Genomic DNA, 21017 nt, shown 5'->3' with positions numbered 1-21017 from the left:
AGAATTTGAGAGAAAATATAGTTGATAAATAATAAATAAAATGTAATTATTTTTTGTTAAGGAATTCAGCCTTTATCACTTATTAATCAATGTGACCCCAGGGCAAGCCTCTTTGGTTCTCAGTTTCCCTAACTGTGAAATGACTGAATTGTATTAGATAATTTAGGGTTCCTTTCTACCTCTTGACTGAAGGACCTATGATGGTAAATAATAATGTGGGGACAAGAAAAAGGGGGGAAAAAGAAGCAATCCCTCAGATTACATTTCAGATAAATTCTGCTCCTAGTAAGCCAATGTGAGGAATTGATACACATTATCGATATCCTATTTTTGTATTTTTAGAGAATTTAGGCAATAAAATTAGATTTCAATTAAAAATGCAGGTTTTATTCTATCTATTTCTTCTGATTGGATTACAGATCCAAAAAAATTGGAATAAAAGTATTTGCATAAATAGCTAATCTTGAGTTTAGTTCAACACTGAAATAAGGAGAATGATTCAACTGGGTGTATCCCTTTAAAAGATCAGACATAGAAAGAAAGTTCCCAAATGAATCCAAATATTCATTATATATCCATTGTATGTCCAGTGATTTGTTCAAGGTTACCCAGATAGCATGTAACAGATCAGAGTTTGCAAAAAGCAAGTCTTCTGATTTCTTACCTTTTGACTGTGAGAGATAGCAGGGATGTTTGCTAATGTTTCTTTTACATGTATTACCATCTAGATTTCAACCTTTTCATATGATTATACAACTTTTCATATTATACTGCCTGCAGTAGTTACCCACAGTGCTCTTAATAAGAGATCTTTATTCCTCACCATTCTGCACAAACATGACATTATCTAGCTAACTTTACATTTATTTTTATCATCCTTTATAGCTATAAGAAGACTATTACTTATTTTCCTATTGACAGCCACACTGATATTGAGCAGACCCTAGGAGGCTTATTATCTATATGTGAGTAATAATTCACAAAATCAGAGGAGATAATATACATAAAGGCAAACGGTTGTATCCATTTTTATGCCATAAGTCAAATTTTCAACATTATTTTGTTTGGTTTTCATTTCAAGCTTCCTCTCTATTAATCCATTTTAGGAGTCTTCTCAGTAATATATGAAAATGTCTTTAGCTATTTAATTTGAGAAGTCTGAGAATACATCACATCTTTTTCTATATAGATAGATGAAAACAAATTATAAAACTCTCTTCTTTGGTGATCTGAGGAAAAAAACATGAAAAAGACAATGCTAAACAACCCAAAGATAGTTTATAATAGTGACTGATAAAGATAAATAGTATGAGACAGCTGTAAAAAGAATTCTCAATAACCACTGAGCTATATAAGCTTTGAGTCATTTTCCATAATATATAATCTCTAAAGTTTTCCAATCTGTCCTTGTGGTGTGTGAGCAGGAGATGACTTTGTGTTCTTCAAAACTATATCAATAGGGGAAAAACTTTGGCAGAACCTACAAATTATAAAAGCTTCTAATATGTGCTGGTGAGAAATTACACATCTGTAGTCTGAGGACCAGTCTGATTAAGTGAGGAGAGATTTATCACACAATGTTTGTGTGATGATTTTTTTCAGTCATGAAAAATATTTGTTAAGATAGAATGAGTTGTGATCTGCACTGACAAAGATGGTCTCTATTCTTGCAAAATCATAGTTTTGAAGTGTTGACATAGCAACTAAATAAAATTAAAAGAAACAAGTAAGATTATTATTTCAGGGATCATTTCAATAGTATGTTACTAAAGAATTGTGACTGAAGAAAGATTTCATAAAAACCTGTAAAAACTTACATGAACTGATCCTGAATGAAGTGAACAGAACCAGGAGAACATTGTACACAGTAGCAACATTGTGTGATGATCAGCTATGATAGACTTATCTCTTCAGAAATACAGTGATCTGAGACAGTTCCAAAAGGCTCATGATGGGAAAATGCTACATCTAGAGAAAGAACTATAAAGTCTCAATGCAGATTGAAGGATACTGCTTCACTTTCACTTTTTTATTTATTGTATTTTTTCATGTTTTTTCTTTTTGTTTTTTTTTCTTCTTTCTCATGCATAGGTTTAACAAGATTGCACATGCATGATGAGGAAGCAGGAAGGGAAGGAGAAGGGGGCACCAGGCAGGTGTGTTGACATTGCTTAGGTAACAGCATCTTGCCCGGAGCCCACTTGCCTGCTCAGGGCCCCCTTCTTCCTGCCTGTGATATGCCATGTCCCTGGGAACTGGCTTTCAGTGGCCACCATGGACATCTTCGGGGACTTAAGAAAGATGAACAAGCTCCAGGCAATGGGGTTCAGTGACTTGCCCAAAGTCACACAGCTAGAGCGTCTGAGGTTAGATTAGAACCCGGGGTGCTCCTGACTTCAGGACTGGTGCTTTATTCATTGCACCACCTAGCTGCCCCTCTGAGCTCTTTTCTTGGTGCAAAGAAGTTTTAAACTTTGACATGATTGTATCTTCTGCTCTTATGAGATGGAAAGGCTTGATAGTTGTCACTAGGAGTGAAAGCCCTATTGTGAGGATTCTGAGTGGCAATTTGGAGACAGCATTTCATAGAGGAGATCTTCTGTTTTTAACAAATTTCAGGGAAGATCCTATTAGAGCTGGTAAAATAGTGTTTTTAAAGTTGAAGGAAGAAATATTCCTATAGTTCACAGAGTCATTGAGTCCAAAAAAAAGACAATGGTAATGTCAAACTGCTGACTAAAGGAGATAATAATGAAGTTGATAATAGAGGGTTGTACAAAGAAGGTCAAAACTGACTAGAAAAGGATGTTGTAGGAAGAGCAAGAGGGTTTTTGCTATATGTTGGGATGGTTACCATAATCATGAATGATTATCCAACTGGCTGTAATGGGTGCATATGTGTTACTGAAATGTGAATTCTAAAAACGAGAAGCAATTCCTGACTGAATTAAATTCTATTGAAAAAAGAAAAACTAATATATTTGAAATGTCTCACTTTCTATATAAAAGAAAACAGTGTGCAAATTTTTCTCTTGCCCAAATAAAGGGTTCATCAGCAAAAAATAAGATTGCACACATATTATAATCTATATCAGATTGCTTGCTATCTTCGAAAGGAAGGAAGGGAAAGAAGGAGATAGAAATATTTGGAAGTCAAAAATCTTATAAAGATGAATGATAAAAACTCCCTTTACATGTAATTGGAAAAAAATGACTATTTACCAAGGAAAAAAAGAATTATGACTAAAAGTGTAGCATAAGACATCTTGAACTGAATGTCCAAAAGAGAAATTAAACAGGTCCAAACTAAAACTCATTATTTTTCACCCTAAATAAAAACCTTTTCATTCCCATTTTCATTATTAGTAAGATGAACAATGTCATTCTCCCAATCTGTCAGGCTCCCACACTAGGAATCAGACTGAATTCCTCATTATCCTTACCTCCTCAGCTATTTGCCCCCCCCCCCACATCAAAGATCTATTGCATTCACCTTTGCAACATCTCTCGAATTCCGTCCCTTCTCTTCTCTGAAACAACCCCGACTCTAGCACAGGTCCTCATCTTTTCACACCAGGACTATTACAACAGGCTGCTGGAGAGACTGCCTGTCTCAAGTGTCTCCCCACTTTAATCCAGTCTCTGTTCTGTCACCAAAGTGTTTTTCCTAAAGTGCAGAACCAACCATGTTCCTAAAATACATGTACTAACCATACATCTCTATCAGTAAACTCCAGGGCCTTCCTTATTGTTCCCAGCATCAAATGTAAAATCCTCTGTTGGCATTCAAAGTCCTTTATAAGCTTCTCCCTAACACCCTTCCAGTCTTCTTATACCTTACTCTTGTCATGAATTTCCTGATCTAATGACATTTATCATCTGGATGTTCCATAGAAATATTTTCCCACCCCGCTGTTAATCATTTACTATTTTTCCTATATAAAGCTTATTTGTATATATTTGTATGATATCTCTCCCATTAATTTGTAAAAATCCTTAAAGGCTAGGACTATCTTTCCCCTCCTTTTCTATCCATAGCCCTTAGCACAGAATCTGTAACATAGATAAATAACTCCTTTCTCTTCATAAACAATGATAATCTGAAAGGCTTTACTTTTGGGTACTTGAAGTACATGGAAGTAAAAACTACAAAATACTTCCAGTTGTGAAAAGAAGAGTATTTCACAGAATCACCAAATCTCTGAGCTAGAAGGGACTCCAGAAGTCATTAAATCTGATAAAACCCTCCCCACTTTAACATACTTAGTGACCAGTGATGGCCAGTCGGGCTCTGCTAAACCTCTGTTTGATGGAAATTCATGACCTCCCACATCATTCTGTCCCATTTTTGGACAACATTAATTGTTCAGAAGCTCAATCTTATATCAAACTTAAATCTACTTTTCCTCAACTTAGACTCCTTTTCTTAGTTTCTCACTGGGAATGAGCAGAGATCAGCTAAACTTTTTTCCTTATGACAGTCCTTTGAGTCTATTTCCCAGTTCTTTCAACCATTCATTTTGTAATATGCTTTCCATAATCTTCAACATTATAACAAGCAGCTTAGTTTCTAAAGGAGGAAACTGAGGCACAGATAATGAAAATGACTTGCTTCAGTACATCCAGAAACTGCAAGGCACTTCTAACCCTTGTCTATTGATTCCATTGTCTGCTGCATTTCCACTATATCAATATTTAAATGACCATAATTCCTTTAATATGATCAGTTCAAAAGATGTGACTCTCTTGAAGTTGGAATCTTGCTAATGACAGCTAGGTAGCACAGAGAATAGAGTGCCAGGTTCATCTTCCTGAGTTCAAATCTGGTCTCAGATACTTATGAGCTTATGTCTAAGGGCATACAGATAAGTAAATAGCAGAAAAGGAATTTGAACCCTGATTCTCAAAAATCAAATCCTTGATGATTTTTTTCTTCTGTGTCAACTTGACATCTCTATTCTTTAGAGAAAATTGGAGATAAAGAAACATGAGATCTATTTTCTGGGCTTTTCTTAAGGACTATGAGAGAATTGTGACCAGAAAGTCATGAAGTTGAGAAAAGTGACCAGAAAATCATAAAGTTGTCACTGAACCCTCCAATGTCTAATATTCTAAATGGAATATTAGACACTGTGTAATAATGGCAATTATTTTTTTGAGAGTGCAATATTTTGGCATCCTGTATTTTAGTAGGAAGCCATAATCCTATTTCAAGGGTTGTTTTTAAGAGATGAAAAAGGGTTCCTATTTGTTAGTCTTCTTTGTTCATCCTAGCAGAAAAGCAATTAAATAAAAGAATCGATCTCTTAGTCCAACACCCTGAAGATCTCATTGAAACAGTCTTTGTTAATGTATTTATGTCTTTTTTTATTGGAAGATGATTTACTATTGTCTTTTTAGTAAATATATAAAAATCAAAAACATTTTCAACAGGAATCTTTTTAATTTTTACATTTAATTTTTAAAGGTGAATGTTCATGTTAAATGTTAGGTCAAAGTAAGGTAATGGGAATAATAATGTATAATAAGGACCCTAGAGTTAAAGTTAAACTGAGTCCTACTTGAATCTTGCTGTCTAAAACAGAAATCTAAATTAAAAAGTAATGACTGGGAAGGACTATTTATAATCTTCTTATTGAGGTTTCCTTAAACCATTTTCTGGGTATATGAATTCAAAGCCTAGCATGCTCTTGCCCTATCTCTTTTTTTCCCTATCACTTATTGCTCAGTCTTGTCTCCCTCTTCATAGAAAGTGAGTGGTTTTGCTCTGTTCAAACAAAATTATTTCTGTTTTTCTCATTAAAGACAAACTCTAAAGCATATGTTACTTAAGTTTGGAAATATATTGCTTATTAATTGCTGAAAATGCTTCAGTGACAGCTCATAAAAGAAATCTGATAGACTTATTGATTTGAATTCGAACTTATAAATGAAGGCAAAAGGTTCTTCCTTTCCTGGGAGTAATGGAGATATTTTTTTTTTTTTTATTTATTATCCAGTTTAGACTCTCACCTGATAACTATTCAGTGAGTATGAAGGATACACAATTTGCTAAATATGCAAATCACTATATGTACAGTAATCCTCAGTGATACCATACCTAATGATTCCTAGGTATGGTAGGTAGTATGCTTTTTTTGGAAGGCGGGTAATGGAGGAGGTCCAGAGGCATGATTTCATCACTCCCAATTTGAAAACTGCCTTTTTCTAATTCAGACTGACAATTTTTTTTAGAGTCTTAGAAAATTGTCTAGGAGCTCTGAAAAGTGACTAGCCCATTGTTTGCTTCCACTAATATATATATATATATATATATATATATATATATATATATATATATATATATATATATCAGAGTCAGGGTTTGAACTTATGTTTTTGTAACTCCAAGACTGGCTCCCTATCTATTATACTAAGCTTCCTTTCTGGATATTTAGCATATAAAAAGGCCAAATCACTCATAAATTGACATTTATTTTTTACTTTCTTTTTAAAAAAATTATTGATGCCTTTTAATTTTATACTACAATTATTTTAGATGTACCCCCTCTACCCACTAATAGAATCCTCCCCCCATCCTTATTGGGAAAAAAAATAATTTCGCAAAAATAGATGGAGAGTACATTTATCAATGTCTACAACATTCTGCCCCTTTAATCCCCCAGTTTTCTACTAAGGGGAAAAAGTATAAGAAACCCATTTATTATTCAAAAATTATTTTGTATAAAGTTTTAAAATCTAAATCCATTAAAGAATAGACTGCTCTGTAAGGTTTTAGAAGAATTCTTGGGGCACAAAGCTTTCTTTTATTAAGTAGGAACAATTTTTTAGATACCCAAATTTCAGGCCTCTTTCTTATCTCACTCCTTCCCCTCTCCCCTACCCCTCAACTTCCAATCCCCAAAAGATATAGGCTGTTACGTTACAAATAAAAACCAGTCATCTCTGTTAATTTCATGACCCAGGCCAAAAATATCTCTTGTGACTTCCCATTACTCATCTGCAAAAGCTGTCTATTAATCATGAGAATTGGCCATTTCCAAATTGTAACTTGTGAATTACTCCTAAAATTTTCTGAACCTCCAAGTATTGATTTAAATTCCTCAGGGAAAGTCTCTTTGGTCTTTGTCTTGAGGTAAACTTGCAGACCCAATTTTTACATCATTAGTAATGATGGAAGAAGAATGGATGGCATTTCTATATCCCTTAATTCGTGCCAGTTGGATCAAAGGTGTCACATCACTTAGAGACAACTATACTTTTCTCTGCATTGGTAGAGCAGCCTGATGATATAAATGCCCACAAATTCTCTCCACAGGGCATTTATCAAGCATATGGTTTAGCTCTTTTATAAGCTTTTCCCCCACTACCAACTATTTCTTTTTGATCTGTGCAGATTCAGATGTCACAGTCAAATATTAAAAAAATATATTTTGTTATAAATTTTCCAGAGCAAGAGTATGGTGACTTGACTAGTTTAAATGATTATGGAAAAGAAGAGTTTTGCCTATGAACAGTTATGTCCTTGAAAAATTTTGTAAATAAAATCACTTTAAGGGAGCATGTTATCTTAAGAATCCTCTTTGGTAAAACATTTTTTAAAAGTCATCTCTGTGTGTGACATGAATAATCACTTCCTAGAGTATCTGTTTTGTAAATTCAGGTTTTTTTGCTTTCTTAAAGTAAGATACCATTGTTGGAAGTGGGTGGGTGTGGGAGTGAGGGAGGGTGTCTCACCATCAATATTAATAATCTGAATCCTCACAGTTATAATGTTGAATTTTATTTTGGTATAGACTTGTGATTTCATTCTGATAAGGAGAGTCTATCAATGCAAATTAATATTGTTCTTCAATATAAGAGTCTTTAGAGAGATACCTGGGGGACTTGCTGGTATTTTTTTTTAGGTTTTTGTAAGGCTAATGGGGTTAAGTGGCTTGCCCAAGGACACACAGCTAGGTAATTATTAAGTGTCTGAAATCGGATTTGAACCCAGGTACTCCTGACTTCAGGGCCAGTGCTTTATCCACTGCGCCATCTAGGTGCCCTTGCTGGTATATTTCAAAGAAAAACTGACTCCCAACTCTATGTCCGGCTCTCTATTCATCACACACACACACACACACACACACACACACACACACACACACAAACACAAACACAAAGAAAAGCTCAATCACCATAACAGAAAAGTAGGAGTAGTAGTACATTTGTAATAGCAATAGTAATGATAGTGGTGGTAATAGTGGTAGTATTAGTAGCAGCAAAAGTAGCAGTAGTTGTAGTAGCACTAGCAGTAGTGGTAGCAGTAATTGTGGTGGTAGTAGTAGTGGTAATAGTAGCAGCAGTAACAGCAACAATGGCAGTAGCAGTAGTGGTAGTAGTAGTAGTAGTAATGATGGTAGTAGTGGTTGAAGGAGTGAATGGCAAAGTCATGACCATGAGATTGCCACTTCCAGAAAAACATTATGCTACCATTATCAATGCCTATGCCTATGCTCCTACAATGGTGAACCCTGATGAAGTCAAAGAAAAATTTTATGAAGTCCTGGAGACCCTTATCACCAATATACCAAGAGAGGACAAGCTTATAATTCTGGGTGATTTTAATGCTAGAAAAGACTCAGTCTATCAGACATGACAGGGAGATCTTGGGAGGAAGGGAGTCAGAAACAGGTGACAATTGTCACCTATTACTGAAGACTTGTGCATCTCATGACTTTCTCATCACAGTGTCTTGCATTTAGCTAAACACAATTAAACTTCATAGCTGCACCCTTGTAGCAAACATTGGCATCTAATAGAGCAAATGATTGGAAGGAGAAGGAAACATGATGGGAGAGTAACAAAGGCAATGTGTGGTACAGAGTGTTGGACTGATCACAGACTCATCCTCTCCAAGCTAAATATTCACATTCAACCAAGGTGGCAGCCTGAAGGCAAAATGAACAGTAGAAGAATTAATATCAAAATATTAGTTTCTCTCTGAGAGGGAACAGTTTGTTGCTAACTTGGAGGGAAAACTGAGTCAACACATAACTGGCAACAGAGTAGCAGAAGAGTGGGCAGCTTTCAGAGATCTGGTATATAGCACTACATTTGCTCATCTGGGTAAGAATACTCACAAACATCAGGACTGGTTTATGAAAATGATGGGGAAATACAGAAGCTGCTAAATGAAAAATGAGAACTTCACAGGGTTTACCAGCAGGATCATTCATTCATTTCTAAGAAGGCAGAATTTAATTCCATCAAGAGTACAAATGAAGCTTATAGAGATGCAGGGCTCTTGTCTCAGGAAGAATGCAGATGAAATTCAGTTTTATGCAAATAGTCACAATCCAAAGTGCTTTTATTATGCCCTGAAGGCTATTTATGAGCCAAAGACCTATGGAACATCCCAACTACTCAGTGCTGATGGAGTCACACTGATTAACAATAGGGATATGATCCTAGATAGATGGACTGAACACTTCCTTAATGTCCTTATCAGACCATCATCAATCAATGCAGAAGCCATTCATTATTTACCTCAAGTTGAAGTAATCAGTTCCCTACCTGAAGTTCCAACTGAAGAAGTGGTTTTGAGTGCCATTAGGCTCCTTTCAAGTGATAAAGCACCTGATGCTGATTCTATTCCAGCTGAGATCTCCAAGGTGGGGGGGGGGGGGGGCATTGCTAATCCAAAAGTTAACTGAAATTTTCTAGGTTGTATGGCATGAAGAGGTTAATTCCCCAAGAATTCAGGGATGCTTCCATAGTCCATCTCTATAAAGGTAAGGGAATAGATTGTCCTGATCCAAATGTGGAATCATTGATTACAGCAAATGGAGAAGTTTTGAATACTGTGAATAAGTACATTTACCTTAACAGTGTCCTTTTCAGGAAGATAGACATTGATAATGAGGTTGACACTCGCATTGCCAGATCAAACTCCATATTTGGGAGGCTCCAAATGAAGTGTGGGGAAAGAAACGGCATTAAACTAAACTAATTACCAAACTGAAGAGCCATTATGCTGACCTCATTGCTACACGCCTATGAAATCTGGACAGTACACCAGTGTGATATCGGGAAACTGAATCACTTCCATTTAAATTGTTTTAGGAAGATTCTGAAGATCACCTGGCAGGAGAGATACCAGACACTAAACTGCCAAGCATTCAGACATTACTACACAGATTGCAACTATAATGGACTGGGCATGTTGTTAGAATGCCAGAAATATGCTTTCCAAAAAGAATTTTATGGAGAACTCATGAAAGGCAAGTGATCACTAAGGGGGTCAGAAAAAACAATGCTTGGACACCCTAAATGTCTCTCTTAAGAACTTTAGAATTGATTGTACAGCATGGGAGACACTGGCACAGGACCTTCCAATATGGCATGACCTCATCAGTGAGGGTACTACACTCTATGATGAAGGAAAAATTGAAGGAGATCAAAGGAAGCATGAGATATATGAACACCTCAGGTGTTCACATGTATTATTTGTGCCCGACCTGTGGAAGAACATTCCAAGTTCATATTGGTCTGATTAGCCACAGTGTGATTTGTCTCAAACATAGTGATGTCATTTTGATCTTCAATAATGGGGGACAAGAACCATTAATGAGTAGTGGTGGTGGTAGTAGAAGTTGTTGGTTGGTAGTAGTAGTAGTAGTGGTAGTAGTAGTAGTAGTAGTAGTAGTAGTAGTAGTAGTAGTAGTAGTAGTAGCAGTAGTAGCAGAAATAGTAGCAGTAGTGGTAGTAGTAATTGTAGTGTTAGAGGTAGTGGTAGTGGTAGTAGAGGTGGTAGTAGTAATGGTAATAGCAGTAGCAATAGTAGCAGTAGTAACAATAGCAGTAGTGATAGTAATAATGGTAGTGGTGGTGGTAGTAATATTGGCTGTGGTGGTAATAGTAGTAGTTGTTGTTGTTGCTGTTATTGTTCCCCTAATAAAATGGGCAGATGAGAGCAATTTATTGTAAAAACCATGAAGATGGCTCATGCAGGCACTGTGAAGCATTTAGAACTTGGCTAGAAACTGAACACACTAAGTTCACCCACTGCATCATGGACCTTTGTAGGCATCTTGATTTTTGTCTTTATTATTGGGTTTCAAAAGTCAAACAAGAATTGAAGTATATTGTAACTTGAGATATTATTTATAAGGTACTTAGCATATAGCTTGGCACATAGTAGGTACTTTCTAAATGTCTGCTATTATTATTATTACTGTTATATTTGCTACAATTATATGTATTGCTATAGTTAAATCAAGTCAATATATCAGGAAATATAAGCTAAAATTTTTAAACCCAGCATAAAATCAAATTATTTTTATAATTTTAGTTGTTTTTCTCAAGGTGAAGTCATAATCAAACATTTTTTAAAACTATTTACATACTTTGGAATATTGCTCCTCATTTTAGATGGCTTCCCTTTAAATCACTTCTTTCAAGTACTAATTATCTTTAGATAATAAGAACCTCCTATAAACATCTAATAGATTATAAAAAATAACAAAATTAATTTCAAATAAATTTTATCTGTTTCATTTAACTTGTTAAGAACCTTACAATTGGGGGCAGTTAGGTGGCACAGTGGATAGAGGACTGATCCTGGAGTTAGGAGGACCTGAGTTCAAATATAGCCTCTGATACTTAATATTTGCCTGGCTATGTGACCTTGGGCAAATCACTTTTAATCCCACTGCTTTAAATAAATAAAATAAAATAAAATAAAATAAAATAAAATAAAATAAAATAAAATAAAATAAAATAAAAGAACCTCATAATCTAGTTCACATGAGGAAAGAGAGGGCACCAACAGCTAAGCCAACAGTTTGTTAGAGGTAGAGATGAAATTAAAGTTGAATTTTATGACTTCTTGGTTTAATTTATTTCATTAGATCAGAAAGAAACCTTTCGGGAATTCAGATTTGCTTTTTTTTTGATTTTTTGTCATTTTGGTGTAGAGTTTTTCAAAGCATTGTACAAACATTTTAAATTCTTTAGGATGCAAAATGCATTTGGTGAAACACTTTCTCTTTCCTTTCCAACAAGACTTTACTAAACTTTTCTTCCTTACAATGGATACTTAATCTGCTAGGTTCACTTGTACAATCAGATTCTTGCTTTCTAAGAACTATTAGATGGGCATGAAGCATTCAGAGGCTAATAACAGCCTCTGTTCTTAGAAACAGGAAGCAAAGTTCTGCCAAGATTAAACAAGTCCACATGCCAAAAGGTTCAAGGTCAGTTTGCAGCAGCAACCACAAACGTTGATTGGTACTAAAACTGGCAGTGTCAAAATTGAATGAACCATTTCTTGTAAGTTACAGAACCATTAAATATACATAGGAAGCCCTAAAGCCAGACAATATAAGGAGTCCTGTTTCAACTGGTAAGAAATCAGGGTCAAAATAAACAACCTAAGTCAGTGGATTGAACAATGGATTTGGAACACCTGAATTTTCTTACTTCCTGACTCTAACGTACCGGAGGCAAGTCAACATTGGGTCGGGTATTGGAGGGCAAGTTAATTCATTTTTACTGGAGTGGTGAAATTGAGTATGTCATGTATACAGCTTTCAATGAGAACTTGGAAGCTAAAGCTAAAGAAAAAGGACTCTTGGCATAAGACTCAAGAAAAATATTACTCAATTTCTTCTTGTATATAGTAGGATAATTGTATCAGTATAATAAACATTCCCAAATGTCCAACGTACTATGTTGTAAGACCAGTATGGTTTCCTACCCATGGAAATTGTTTTAGAACCAAGAAGATGGTCTTTGTGGATGCTTTCAAAGCACTCAGAAAAAAATGCTATGCAAGCATAACTTAGGTAGACCAAATTCACTGGGAAACATTATTGATATAATAAATAGTTCTTAATAAGCCTTAAAGTGTTATACTGATTGCAAAATGTGAATGGAAATATTTCCTTAATTTGATCATTAAAGATATTTGTAGATTTATTTGGGTAAAAAATTAAAGACCCATGTTTTTCTGAAGATGAATTGAGATTAGACATTTTATCTTTAAAAGTTAATAGCCCAAGAAGATAAAGCAGTCCAGATTAATTTGATCAATAAAGAGAATGTTAAGGCAACCATAGACTATGTTATATTTGGCTCTATGTGGTAAATTGTAGATAATTTTGCCAAAGTTGAATACGAAAATTTGTACAAAAAAGAAAATTTCATTTTCTCTAGGGAAAAAAAATCAGGAAATAATGAGTAAGTTTAGTAGAATAAACAGTAGATTTAGAAAAACTTAATTTTTTCACTTTATGCCTGCAACTTAACTGGTGAAATTCAATAATGAGTCCACATTTTTGATATATGCCATTATGACATCCAGAGGGGAGGAATTGCAGATGACTGGTACAAGTAGGTGATTTGTTTTAATCACTGCTCTCTGTTGAGTGAAAAAGCTGGTTCTGAACAGTAAGGAAGAAATGGCTGTTAAAGATGTGAGCACACTATATTCATGATAGAGAAGGAAAGAAGAAATCAAAATATCAAATTTGAATGAGTAGATTTCAAATGATTTAGAAAAAGCTTAGCTAATTTTTAGTTATAAGCAGATGAGAAGGAGTCAATGGAAGAGACTGAAAACTAGAAAAATACTTTTAAGGAAAATTTGTTTAAGTACTTTTCTCAATGAGAAAAAAGAAGAAATTGGAGCATAGATTATGCAAACAAAAACTTAACAAAACAATAAATTGAAATTCATAAATTAACATGAAAATCAAAAAAGAGATCAGAAAAACTGAAAACAATGTTGAAATGTCTCAGTAATGTTATAGTCAGAAGTCCAGAGTTACCTGAAAAAGAAATTTTTATCTTAGATCAAAGGCGTCAAACATACATTCCACAGACCAAATGCAACATACAACACTACCAAGTATGGCCTGAACCAAGTTAAAATATAATTGGAAATATTTAAAGCAAAATAAATAAAAATAATTTAAAGTTTAGGTAATATTGCATTACAAAATTAAATTAATAAATGACCTGTAGGGATCCTGTAATAGCTCCCATTTCTATTTGAGTTTGATATCATTGCTATAAGGATCCAGGAATAAGTAGTTTCAAGTATCAAGGGACCATACTCAAAATTACACAGGACCCAGTAACTACTACTAAAAATGAGAGGAGATCTTGGAATGCAATATCTCACAAATTTCATTTTTCTTTTGTATATAATAACTCTCTCTGAAAAGCATATGTATCAAAATTTGTTCAGTCACAAATTTTGGTAAATGAATGTTATTGAATGTTTTTATGTCATAAAAATTATGGAGACAATTTCATAGAATCCTAGGAAGTATGAATGGATGCAAAATGAAATGAACAGATCCAGGAGAAGAAGTTTATGCAAGTATACCTACCTTATAAAGAAAAACAACTTTGAAAGACTTAAATCTGATCAAAGTAATGACCAACTTTGTCCCCTTAAGATCTATGGCAAAGCATGTCATCCATGTCCTGACAGAGATGTAATGGACACAATGTGCAGGAAAAGTTATTCAATTTTTAGCATAACTATCATGTGGACATGTTTTACTTTGTTTCTGCTTTCTCATTATCTCTCTCTCTCTCTCTCTCTCTCTCTCTCTCTCTCTCTCTCTCAAAAGGAGAACCAGGAGAGGGGGAAGAAGAATTGGAAACAGTATTCCAAAAATAAGAGAACCATTTGAAGCACTTTTTTAAATGCACAGAAGAGAACAGAGGAAGTTCAGAAGGAAGCACAAACAAGAAGGACAGTTTTGAAAGTAATGTGTACAATTTATTACATATATATGTATACATACATATATGTATATACACATACTCACATAAATAAATATTTCTATATGTATGTATATACATGCATATACACATATGTTTGCAAGTATATATTAAAAATAAGCAGTGTGAAATAGCAAATTAGATTTCTAGAGATCCTTTTGTGTTTTTCAATTTATATGGAAATCGCATTTCATTTATTTATATATTTATTGGTGCTTAAGTTCAGACCTTTATAAAAATTAAAATAAAAAAGTTATTTAAATAATTATCCTTTTCATTACCACCCTTCATATTAAGGTCCTGTCAAAACTCTGCTCTATGCATAACAGAGATAAAAGTCTGGAATGTGAAGGACTGACTGGACTAGAAGAAATGGGTGGGAAGGTCCATTAGGAAACTTTTGTAAGAGCTCCACCTTGTGGACAGATGCCTGGACCATCCTGTGCCCCCTTCTCCCTAAATTCCTCCCCTCCCCCAACCCCTTAATTTTATTTTCCTCAAGTAGGTCATTTATGACAGCAGAAAACTCTACTCCCCCATCCTCCAATCTAATTCTGACAATATCACACCTTTCTTTTCAAATTATTTTCTGGAATTTTAGAAATACACATTCCTGGAAACTGGGTGACAGTAGTGAGGAGGAGGGCAATTGTAATTTCTCATTCCTATGTCTGAGAGCTATTGATTTTTATTTGTACATAGCCTCCAAAATGATCTTTGGTATGTCTTAATGTTCCATGTATTTGTTTAGAGAATCTCTGGTAGACTGTCTAAAGAACAAGGCTTCATAGGCAAGGTTTTCAGAAACCACAAATTGGACCTTTTTCATTACTTATCAGTTTGATTTTGAAAACAGTCCATGAGTTTTTGGTGCCTCCTTGACTAGACAATGAGTATGAGTTCATATTTCACTTGTGCAGAATAAGTGTATATCTTTGAACCTTTAGTCTGGTTCTTAACTGAAGGCCGCACACTTTTACAATTTATCTTGTTCACCTTGTGAGGTTCAAAGACGGTCATTTCAGTGCCAGTTGGAACTAAACAATATTCACTTAAAATGAGTGGAAAAAAGTTGTTTTTCTCCCAACTGGGGAACATATCAAATTAGTTCTGACCACAAAAGTGATAAAGATGCCTTTCTCTGGCTGCTTGGCAATAAGATTTGGATTGACTCAATAGCTCAAAGGCTCTTTTTTTCCCTTTCCCTCCTCACCTCTGCTTCTTGCCTTCCTGGCTTCCTTCAAGTCCCAGCTACAACTTTACCTTATAGGATGTCTTTCCCAATCCCCCTCCCCCCTTTTTTTAAAGTTTTTGCAAGGCAATGGGGTTAAGTGGCTTGCCCAAGGCCCCACAGCTAGGTCGGGTTTGAACTCAGGCACTCCTGACTCCAGGGCAGTGCTCTATCCACTGCCCCACCTAACCGCCCCCCCCCCCAAATCCCTCTTAATGCTAGGGCCTTCCCTCTGTTGATTATCTCTAGCTTATCCTGTATATAACTTGTTGGTACATGGTTGTTTGTATCTAGTCTCCTTTCATTAGACTGTAAGCTCCTCAAAAGCAGGGGCTATCTTTTACCTTTCTTATTTGTCACAGTGCCAGAATATAGTAGGTCCTTAAATGCAAGTCTTGATTTCTGACCAAAATCTGAGACCAGCAACATGATATAAGTAAGATTTATAGATAGAAATCCACTAAAATCACAAGATTACTCCATGAGATTACTCCATACTTATTTGAGAACTGTCATCTTCTTTACGTGTAAGTCTTAGCATCACAGCAGGGATGTGTAATCCAATGACTCAGCCCCCACCCCCAACATACCAAACTTTGCCCTCCTCCACTGTAACTGCTGAAGGGACCTCCTGCTTACACATTTCAGCTTATAACCAAAAGGAGGTAGATTAACAGCTCACTTCAACCCTAGTACATTCCAGTAAGGATGTTAAGATGAGTCCATCTTTCAATCTCTACTATTAACATAATTGCTTCATTTTTTGGTTCACTCTCCTCTACCTTAGAGGCAGCTACGTGGTACAATAGATATAGCTTTAGTTCTGAAGGCATCACCCTATTCAAGTCTAGCCACAGACACCATATGATCTTAGGCAATTACCTTTGTCTGTCTGAGTTTCCTATACTGTAAAGGGGATGATAATGGCACCTATTTCACAAGAATGTTTTCAGGATCAAATGGGATAATATTTGTAAAGTACTTAGTAGAGTGGAATGCAAATATTAGGCATTTAATAAATTCTTGTTCTATCCTATTCCCTCCCCACCACTAAAAATGTCCTTCCAACCTACTCTTTCCCTGAAAATTTCCTTGTTCCTCAAGGAACTGTTGAACTGTTGTTCAACAATTGAAAATTTTTATACTTTTGAGACAACGTTGTTCTATCATTTGTAACCATACAGAATCATTAATAAAATACTAATATGAAGATAGGGCTGCAGCTAGGTGGCACAATGGATAGAGAGTAAGACTTGGAGATAAAAAGACCTGAGTTCAAATCCTCATTTGCTACCATCTCACTGTCTTAGATTACACTATTTGACCTCTTTTCGTCTAGTTGCAGTCTGTAAGGGAAGAACAGAATATATTATGTTTTAGCTGGAGTTAAAAAAGCAGAGATAGCAGTCTTTTCTCAGATAAAGTAAAAGCAAAAACAAATCTCATTAAAAGAGATAAAGTAGCTGCATCTTCCTAAAATATTCCATAGACAATGAAGTAATATCAATACTAAATACACACACACACACACACACACACACACACACACACACATATGCAACAAGTGGTATTATTAGATTGTGAACCTGGACAAGTCACTAAACTGTTTGCCTCAGTTTCCTTATTTGTAAAATAAACTGGAGAAGGAAATGGCAAACTACTCTAATATTTTTGCCCCAAATAGGGTCAGGAAGAGTTGGGCACAACTAAGACAATTGAAGTAGATACGTATCTATTAAGTGTTTACTATGTGCTAGAGACTGTGATGAGCACTAGGAATGCAAACATATGTGAATAAGATGACTCCTGCCTAAAAAGAGCTGATATTCTAAGGGGGCATGAATGGAGGAAGGGAAGAGGAAATATAAAAGGGAGCTAAAAAGTGTGTGGAGCATCATGTTCATGAGCTGGCCAGTTATGGAGCATTTCCATAGAACAAGTCTGAAAAGCATGATGAAGGAATGGCCCCTGCAACATTAGGCAAACACTGAATAAAGCCCAGGAGTCCAGGTTTCCATTGGCAGAAGAGAGGAAGTTGATGGTCAGTACAGAAATGACATGGAAATGTTGTGTTTGAACAAGATAAAGCAAAAATAAGCTTATCAGAGCCAAGAAAGCAATTATGAATCACTGAAAGAATATGAATCATTGCAAAACTTCCCAAAAAGGATCCAAGATGATTTCCTTCTTTTAGTTCTGGTTCAGTTTATTTTTGCATCTTTAGAGTGTGTTGAATTTTTTGATAACCCTTATACTACTGTCATAAAGATTTTTATATCAATGAGATAGACATCTGGATCAATACTTGCTATTGTCTTCATGGTCTCACTCCCTCTCTTTTTCCAGACCCCTCTTCCTTAAGGGCAAAAGTGTTGTCTGTAATATTTTAATACTCTTCAGAAACTTGGTTCCTGAGTGCCTTTCTTCCTACACAGTGGAAATTCTGTGAGCTAGTAATAAAGTTAAGACTAGAGAAGATCAACTAAAATAGTGAAGTGCTTCAAGTTTTTAACAAGATGAATAGTTGAAGGAATCGGGGATGCATTGTCTGGAGAAGAAATTGATGAAGATAAAGTATGATAACTATCTTTAAAGGCTGTTATGAAGAAGAAGGATTATATTTGTTTTGATTGGCCTCATATAGGCCAAAAATAGGGATAAGAGATGGAAATTATAAAAAGGTAAATTTAAGCTTTGATGGAGAAAAGAAAACCCACTCTTCTGAAAAGTTAGAGCTGTTCCAAAGTGACATGGTCTGTCTCAGGATTATATGTCATGTGTTCTCAGAAAAACTTGGAAAGGCTTACATAAACTGATGCAAAGTTAAGTGAGCAGAATGAGTAGAATATTGTATAGAATAACAACAATGCTGTGTAACTTGTTGATCAATTATAATTGACTTATTCTCAGCAATACAATGAAACAAGATAATTTTGAAGGATTTATCCATCTCCAGATAAAGATCTGATAGAGTATGATTGAAGATGAAACCATACTTTTTCTTTATCTTATTTTTTTTTTTTAGTCTTTTGGTCTGTTTTATTTTACAACATGATTAACAAGAAAAAGTGTTTTTCATGACTATATATGTATAACCTATATCAAATTACTTGTGTTCTACATCTCCAATAAGTTGACATATCTTCATTTCTGCTTTTAAACATCTTTTTTTTTTTTAAATTTCACCACTAATATAGTCATCATCCTGGTGCAAACTCTCATCACTTCACTTCACTCCTGGATTATTGCAAGAGCTTTCTGGCTGATCTTCTTGCCTCAAATTTCTTCTCATGCCAGTATATCCTTCACTTGGCTGCCAAAAATATAACATAGGTTTGATCATGCCACTTCCCTCCAGTGGCTCCCTATTACCTCTAGGATCAAATGCAAAATTATCTGTTTGGTATGTAAAGGTCTTTACCACTTGGTTTCTTCCCAATTTTCTCATTCTTCTTGCTATACTAGGACTTCCTACTATTCCTTCCACACAAAACCACATTACCCATTTTAGTACCTTTACGCTCACTATCCTAGAATGCTCTCCCTTCTCACCTGCACCTTTTTGCTTTCCTGACTTCCTTCAAGACTCAGCTCAAATCTACTTTATGACTGATTTACCTTATCTCTAAACCTCTCATTTTCTCTACTCTCTCCTCACTTCCTTTTGAGATTAGCTTTCATTTACATTGTAGCTATCTTTGAGGAACTTGGTTTTTGCAGATTTTCTCTTCCATTAGACTGTAAGTTTCTTGAGGGCAGGGGTAATATTTTCTTTGTATCCTATCCCTTCTGCTTAGCAAAGTATTTAGTATATACTAAGAACTTAATAAATTTTTGTCAACTGACTCAATAACTGATCACCTTCTATCCAAAAGAGGGTGATTCACTCTCTCAAACTCTTCTGTCTCTTTGTTTGAACCACTCGTGCAATGCTCATCATTTAATATCTTATATGGGAACTATTTATGAATTTTTGCTTTATTTCATTTCCTAAATTATAAACTTCATAAAGAAAAGAATGATCTTTTTTCTTTTTTTGTATTTTCCACAGTGGCTGGTATAGTGTTCCACACATAATTGGTAATTCAATCAACAAATATTTACTAAGCACCAGTGAAATGTACAGGACAATGGGTATATAAAAAAAGATGAAATGAGACATACCTCCTGCCCTCAAGAAGTTTATGGTTTTGTGGAAGATATACAAATAAATATGCAAACAATATTACAAATTATACTACTTGACTAAGTACATGAGAGATCCAAATAGAATGGTATGAGAGATTCAAGATGAGAAAGATCACTTATACCTAGTGGTATAAGGTATAAGGACTTGTTTCCAGGAGGATGTGACATCTGGAGCAGGTTTTTAAAGGAAAAACCCTATACTAGCTTGTCCTTTAATGTTGATGAATGAATGAATGAATGAATGATTGAAAATGCAAAGGAATACCAAAGGACAACCTACTGTGGGATCTCCTACAGTAATGGAGTCCTGGAAAATGATCTATCTCTTTGCTTTATAGTATCAAGGCAGTTTCTCTGTTTCTTAGTCCTATACATTTCTTTCCTTCCTTTTCTTTATTCTTCTTATTTTCCTTGTCTTAGGTGATACTTCTCTTGCATTTCCACTTCTATTTTTTTTCCTTTTTCCTTCCTCTGTCCCTTGACCCTATAACTAGTGCTATAGAAATCATGTAAAAAGAGAGCTATAGAGTGTAGAAGAGAGAACCAAGGACCACACTCACAACTGGAAGCCAGAGGGAACTATATGTGGTATTAGCCTTCTCCCCAGGAAGTAGACTAAGTTTTGGTTTTGTCTGTCTTCACTAAACACTGTGAGTTGATAACACTGACTAAGCCCTGGAAATATGAGTGCCAGAAACTGAATCAACATAAATTGAGGATTGCCTATGTTGAACAATTCAAGGCAGGATCCATAATTAAGTGTTAACTAACATAGTACAGATTCTAAGTGCTGTAGGAGTTCAGAGGAGAGGGAGAC

General features: G+C 35.1%; 1 pseudogene; it reads left to right on the top strand.

Moving 5' to 3' along the window:
- Positions 1 to 2271: 2271 nt before the first annotated feature.
- Positions 2272 to 2922, top strand: LOC141498991 (signal peptidase complex catalytic subunit SEC11C pseudogene; annotated as a pseudogene).
- The last annotated feature ends 18095 nt before the right edge of the window (positions 2923 to 21017 follow it).

This window comes from Macrotis lagotis, chromosome X (genome assembly GCF_037893015.1).
Source record: "Macrotis lagotis isolate mMagLag1 chromosome X, bilby.v1.9.chrom.fasta, whole genome shotgun sequence".
Lineage (NCBI taxonomy): Eukaryota > Metazoa > Chordata > Mammalia > Peramelemorphia > Peramelidae > Macrotis > Macrotis lagotis.
This window is presented reverse-complemented; position numbering and strand designations above follow the sequence as displayed.